Genomic DNA, 7,368 nt, shown 5'->3' on the forward strand with positions numbered 1-7,368 from the left:
ACCTAGGTTGCTTATGCCCATGGTGATTGGTGTTGTTGGCTCCGCACCATCAGCTGAGAAGTTGGCCCTTGCATCTTGGTATTGGGAGCGAGTCTCCCTAAACTTGCTGGGCTTAAGGTGGGGATGGAGTATCCAGCATTTGTCCTTCAAGTGACCCTTCTTCTTGCAGTGGTCACAGGTCAGGCCTTTCCTCTCATCTTGTTTGTAAGCCGCCTTGTTTGCCACTGCTTGTTCTGCTTGATGCGCCATGCTTAAGTCTCCCTTGCCACCAAACAAGCCAACTGAGCCTTCTTCCTTCTGGATTTGAGCACATACTTCATCCAGGTCAGGTAGCTTGTCAGCTCTTAGGATGTGCTTGATCAAGCTCCCATAAGATGGGTTAAGAGTGAGCAGCAGTCCAAACACTCTGTCCTCCTCACGCCTGGTTAGAAGCGTGGCATGGTCAGTGGTGTGTGGTCTTAGCAGTTCCATCTCTGCCCAAAGAGACCTAAACTTGCCAAAGTGTGGTTGAAACTCCACATCTCCTTGGTTGAGCGCATTGATGGCTCTCTTCACTTCAAAGACTCTTGTGAGGTTGGAGACATTTCCATACACTTTGTAAAGTGTATCCCACAGCTGTTTGGTAGTCTCACAGTAAGAGTAAGACTCCATGATGGCGGGTTCAAGAGAGCTGAGGAGCACTGTGAGAACCATGAGGTCTTCCTGAGCCCACTTGTCTTCATCAGCTACCACCATTTCCTGTCCATCTTCTCCTTGGTTGGTTTGTTTTGGAGCCGCTTCTGCTGAGACATGACTCCACAAACCCTTTCCTCCAAGGGCAATTTTCACCATCCTGGCCCATAAGAGGTAGTTAATCCCCTTCAGAGTCACAGGTATGCTGATGCGGTTGTTGTTGTTGTTGTTGTTGTTGTTCTCCATCTTGAGGATTCAAAGACCGGCAAGAAAAGAAACAGAGATTTGTTTTGCGGAAGTAGATAAGGGTTTCAAGAGCTTTGTTGCTCTGATACCATGATAAAATGAATGAGTTATAAGAGTGGCTTGTGTGATTTATCAAGAACAAAGAGAAGAGATAGCTAGGGTTTTACTAAGAATCCGAGAGAGAGAGAGAGAGAGAGAGAGAGATTTCGAAAACATAAGAGAGAAGTGAGGAAGTATATTTTTCCTTGATCCATTTGGTTCTGATTACATACTTTAAATAGATGCAACAATGAATAAACTAATGGCAAGTTGACATAGAAGAAAAGAATAAACAAAGAGGCCTGATCAAGGGCAGGTTGCGCACAGCCAAGGTGGAAAGCGACAGCACCAAACGGCTCTCTCTCCTTTGAACCACGTTGTCTTCTTCTTCAACGGATCCCTTCTCTTGGCCGACATCTTTTAAATATCTTAAGGCAAGTATAACATCCTTCTTGATCACAGATAAGTCTCCTCTTGCCTTGCACGCCAAGTTAGATCACACTTGTACGGACAAGCTTACTTTGATCACTCCGGATGTATGTCTTGACTTGATTTCTTCTTCCTCTATGTCATTCATGCTTTCATGTCAACAAGGAGGGGATCCAAGGGTGAGCTTTACAAACAGGGCCAAACACACAAGGAAAAGGAGTTGGGTAATGAATCCAAAACTCAAATCCACCAAGCTCAGATGAGTAGTGTGTATATGAAGGTTCAAGGAACCAGCCCAGGTTCCTTGGCTGTAAGTTAAACCTCCTAAACCTGAACAATAGCTTGTGTAATGTGTCTGGTCGTTTTTGAGTGATGGTTTAGAGTCCAATGGATCATGATAAGTTGCTAGAAGTTGCATTTTGTCTTAATCTTATCATCTGTGGTTGTTTTTGTTCCTAGAAGTGTCTGCCTAGGTTGTCATGCATCCATGATATATTGATATCGATTGGGAGTCCTTTAATTGTCATGTCTGCCTTGAGATTGTTAAGTATCTAGGAGTGTTCCTAGATGTGTGGTGTATTCATGCTGTTGTTGAAATTGATTAGGTTATTAGCCTAGTCTTCTTTAGCATCTGGATTGTCTTAAAAATGCATATTGGATTGTATTAAAGAGGCATACATATTGTTCCTGGTGCATTCATATTGTTTCTAAAGCTGTCATAGGAGGTGATAAGCTCTTTTGCAATCTGTTTTTTTTTAAGCAGTGGCGACCAGTCTTCATTTTATTCAATGATCTGGTCCCATGCTGATGTTACTGATTCCTATCTGAGTTGTAATGGTGTGTAGGACACAGGATGTGACTATTAGACCAGAAGCAGCAACAGGAAAAGGGATATACCCATGTTGATCAGAGCCTGCACAAGATGCATATTCCTGAACATGGAGAAAAGAGACCATGTTGTTCAGAGCCTACACTTGGTGTATATTACTGACCATGGAGAGACATCTTATGAGTGGAATCAGTTGGCTTAAGCGCAGGCGTAGGAGCTGTTGTGCTCCTGGTTCAAGAGACTCACAAGGAAGGCCATCACCTAAGTCATGAGGAGACTGGTGGTCCAAAGACATTGGAGCTGAAGGCAAATGGTGATCCAGTTGGCTTAAGCGCAGATGTTGGTATTGTTGTGCTCCTGGAAGATGGTGAACTGGTTGGCTTAAGCGCAGATGTTGGTATTGTTGTGCTCCCAGTTCAAAACTCATTGAAGCTCACGTTCAAGCTTGTCACTATACTCAGTCAAGCTTGAGGAGGGGAATATCAGTGAGCTACCAAAAGATCCATGAAGCTTACTGTATCCAGTGTCCCATTTCCTCATAGAAGACCAGCAAGAGGTTGGCGAATTAAAAGAGGACTTAAGTGATCAGTCTGAAGAAGCTGTCACTCCTCACTGTTCTTACCAGCCAGATGCAAGGATTATTCAATCAGGGACATTCTTGGCTAAGCAATCACATGATGGTGGCAAATTATGGAGTTGCAAAGTCCCCCTACATGTTGAAACTTCAAGAGAACAATGCAAAGGCTGGGTGTGAGAAGGAATGGCATGGAGGATTCAAGTGCTCTGCACTCCTCATCAACATTCCAGAAACTAATGCAAGGGAAGTACCTAAAACCATCCTTATTCTTATGTGAGAATAGGTTTTCCCCTTGAGAATTGATACATGCATTCTTTGTATGATTGAATCAGGTACCTATTGAGCTCATGAACAAAGACAAGCTTTGTCTCAACCCCTAAATAGAGGCAAGAAGCCAGAAGAAAGGGGGAGACAAGCTCAGGTCATAAGAAGAAGCTCAAAGGTGATTTGATGGTGAAGGAATTGGCGCCAATCCAAGTTTGCAAGTAGTGGATTCACTCTTGCATCACTCAGTACCAACCGTGTAATTGAAGTTCCATAATCCGGACTGTGCCTTACCAAGTGGGGATTCAATTGGAGTCCACTCCTCACCATTCTTATAAAAGGGAAGCACCTTAAACTCATCTCAATACATTCATGATTGTCCTTATACTTAAAATATTATTGAGGTTGATATGATGAGTGCATTTCCTTAAGAACTGATGCACTTTTGAAATGATGTATCAGGTACCAAAATAAGCTTGAGCCTCACTGAAGATGATGATGATGATCCGGTCATGTCCTAGCCTTCCTAAGGTGGCTTGAAGCCAGTTGAGAGAGGGAGACCCTAAACCGGCCACAAAATGATCCAGCCGGCTACTTGTGCTCAAGGATAGCAAGTTATGGTGATTCATACTTGCTATACCTATTAGGCCACGATCCAGAGCCTAAGGACTCCACCATGATGAATCTGAAGTTCCTTAGGCTCACTGGCCAATCCCTAAGCTTTGTAGAAACTCCACTCTTTTTCCCTTAGCAAGTTTTGTCCCAATGGGTTTTCTTGCTAAGGTTTTTTAATGAGAGAGCTTCTTCAAGGTTCCAAGCTTGTCCAAGGATCTCCTATGGTCAAGCTTGAGGGGGAGTGTTGAAATGAAGAAGGGAATGACCAGAAGAAGAATCTGGTTCATGATCCAAGTTTGATATTGTAGAGGAAGTAATCCGGATACTTCAAGATGAGACTAGTTCATACAGACTTGTGAACCAAGTTTTGGTTAGAGTGGAGAAGGAAGAAGCATGGCTGTGTGTGATCCATTGATCTTAGAAATAAAGAAGACAAAGAGAAGAAGAGATACTTGAAAAGATTCAGGTCTGGAAAACCTTGCTACACAAGGCAGTCCGTACAGTCTTGGCTACCAAGTTACCTAGAGTGACTTGGATGGTAAGGCAGGTGAGGAACTCGTCCAGCTTGATCTTCTGAAGCAGATTTGAAGTTAAAATGGAGCATCAGACCGTTGGAGAGAGCTGAGACAAGTTGGGAATTAAATAGAGTAAAAGTCACATGTGCATAAGAGGATGAACCTGTTGTCACTTTCACCCAACCAGGCTGTGCCCATATCTCTCTCCTGTCACTCTCTACTCCCTCTGGTCGAGATTCACCTTGGCTGTACCTTCCTGGCTTCATCAGAAAACCCTACAATATTATTTGTTTAGTAAAACCCTGTTTTAGTATTTGTTTAATATGTGTGCTTGTCTATTTAAGACAATGCTGTATCTGATTGTAAACTAAGGAGAGTAAAACTCTTTCTTCACATACTCTGGTTACTAAACTCTCAGATTCTCCTATTCTCTCTATTCTCTTGTCTCTCACGACCTCCATTACTCCCTTATACTCTAGCATACTCAGAAACTCTCCCAAACACTTTATACTCTCTTCACTCTCTCATTACTTTCAATTGCTCATCAATCACTCTCTCTGGTTTCATACTGAACCAGAAGCTTATTCTCATCATATTCCTGTTATTTCATCTCAATTCTTTCAATAACTCCTTCATCCCAACTCCTATGAGATTTATTCAACTTCCTGGTGATTCTCCACCACTTTATGTATCAAAATCAAGCTTCTCACAAAGTGATTCATCCTGGCTTAATTGGAACGACGAGGAAGTTGTCATATTCTCAAACTGGGAAACTGGAATCACCTGATTTGAAAGTGGGATAACTTCTTTTTGCCAACTCCTATGAGATTTATTCAACTTCCTGGTTTCATTGGAACGACGAAGAAGCTGTCCTATTCCGAAACTGGGAAAGTGGAATCACCTGATTTGAAAGTGGAATAACTTCTTCTTGCCAACTCCTATGAGATTTATTCAACTTCCTGGTGATTCTCCACCACTTTATGTATCCAAATAATGCTTCTCACAAAGAGATTATCCTGGTTTTATTGGAACGACGAAGAAGCTGTGCTATTCCCAAACTGGGAAACTGGAATCACCTGATTTGAAAGTGGGATAACTCCTTCATCCCAACTCCTATGAGATTTATTCAACTTCCTGGTGATTCTCCACCACTTTATGTATCCAAATAAAGCTTCTCACAAAGTGAGTCATCCTGGTTTGATTGGAACGACGAAGAAGCTGTCTTATTCCCAAACTGGGAAACTAGAATCACCTGATTTGAAAGTGGGATAACTTCTTCATCCCAATTCCTATGAGATTTATTCAACTTCCTGGTGATTATCCACCACTTTATGTATCCAAATCAAGCTTCTCACAAAGTGATTCATCCTGGTTTGATTGGAACGACGAAGAAGCTGTGCAATTCCCAAACTGGGAAACTGGAATCACCTGGTTTGCAAGTGGGATAACTTCTTCTTGCCAACTCCTATGAGATTTATTCAACTTCCTGGTGATTCTCCACCACTTTATGTATCCAAATCAAGCTTCTCACAAAGAGATTCATCCTGGTTTGATTGGAACGACGATGAAGCTATCCTATTCCCAAACTGGGAAACTGGAATCACCTGATTTGAAAGTGGGATAACTTCTTCTTGCCAACTCCTATGAGATTTATTCAACTTCCTGGTGATTTTCCACCACTTTATGTATCCATATCAAGCTTCTCACAAAGTGATTCATCCTGGTTTGATTGGAACGACGATGAAGCTGTGCTATTCCCAAACTGGGAAACTGGAATCACCTGATTTGAAAGTGGGATAACTTCTTCATCCCAACTCCTATGAGATTTATTCAACTTCCTGGTGATTCTCCACCACTTTAGGTATCCAAATAAAGCTTCTCACAAAGAGATTCATCCTGGTTTGATTGGAACGATGAAAAAGCTGTCTTATTCCCAAACTGAGAAACTGGAATCACCTGATTTAAAAGTGGGATAACTTCTTCATCCCAACTCCTATGAGATTTATTCAACTTCCTGGTGATTCTCCACCACTTTATGTATCCAAATCAAGCTTCTCACAAAGTGAGTCATCCTGGTTTGATTGGAACGACGATGAAGCTGTGCTATTCCCAAACTGGGAAACTGGAATCACCTGATTTGAAAGTGGGATAACTTCTTCTTGCCAACTCCTATGAGATTTATTCAACTTCCTGGTGATTCTCCACCACTTTATGTATCAAAATCAAGCTTCTCACAAAGTGATTCATCCTGGCTTGATTGGAACGACGAGGAAGTTGTCCTATTCCCAAACTGGGAAACTGGAATCACCTGATTTGAAAGTGGGATAACTTCTTCTTGCCAACTCCTATGATATTTATTCAACTTCCTGGTGATTCTCCACCACTTTATGTATCCAAATAAAGCTTCTCACGAAGAGATACATCCTGGTTTGATTGGAACGACGAAGAAGCTGTCTTTTCCCAAACTGGGAAACTGGAATCACCTGATTTGAAAGTGGGATAACTTCTTCATCCCAATTCCTATGAGATTTATTCAACTTCCTGGTGATTATCCACCACTTTATGTATCCAAATCAAGCTTCTCACAAAGTGATTCATCCTGGTTTGATTGGAACGACGATGAAGCTGTGCTATTCCCAAACTTGGAAACTGGAATCACCTGATTTGAAAGTGGGATAACTTCTTCATCCCAACTCCTATGAGATTTATTCAACTTCCTGGTGATTCTCCACCACTTTAGGTATCCAAATCAAGCTTCTCACAAAGTGATTCATCCTGGTTTTATTGGAACGACGATGAAGCTGTGCTATTTCCAAACTGGGAAACTGGAATCACCTGATTTGAAAGTGGGATAACTTCTTCTTGCCAACTCCTATGATATTTATTTAACTTCCTGGTGATTCTCCACCACTTTATGTATCCAAATCAAGCTTCTCACAAAGTGATTCATCCTGGTTTGATTGGAACGACGATGAAGCTGTGCTATTCCCAAACTGGAAAACTGGAATCACCTGATTTGAAAGTGGGATAACTTCTTCATCCCAACTCCTATGAGATTTATTCAACTTCCTGGTGATTTTCCACCACTTTAGGTATCCAAATCAAGCTTCTCACAAAGTGAGTCATCCTGGTTTGATTGGAACGACGAAGAAGCTGTCTTATTCCCAAACTGGGAAACTGAA

Source organism: Brassica napus, unplaced genomic scaffold (genome assembly GCF_020379485.1).
Source record: "Brassica napus cultivar Da-Ae unplaced genomic scaffold, Da-Ae ScsIHWf_1739;HRSCAF=2369, whole genome shotgun sequence".
In the NCBI taxonomy this organism is placed as follows: Eukaryota; Viridiplantae; Streptophyta; class Magnoliopsida; order Brassicales; family Brassicaceae; genus Brassica; species Brassica napus.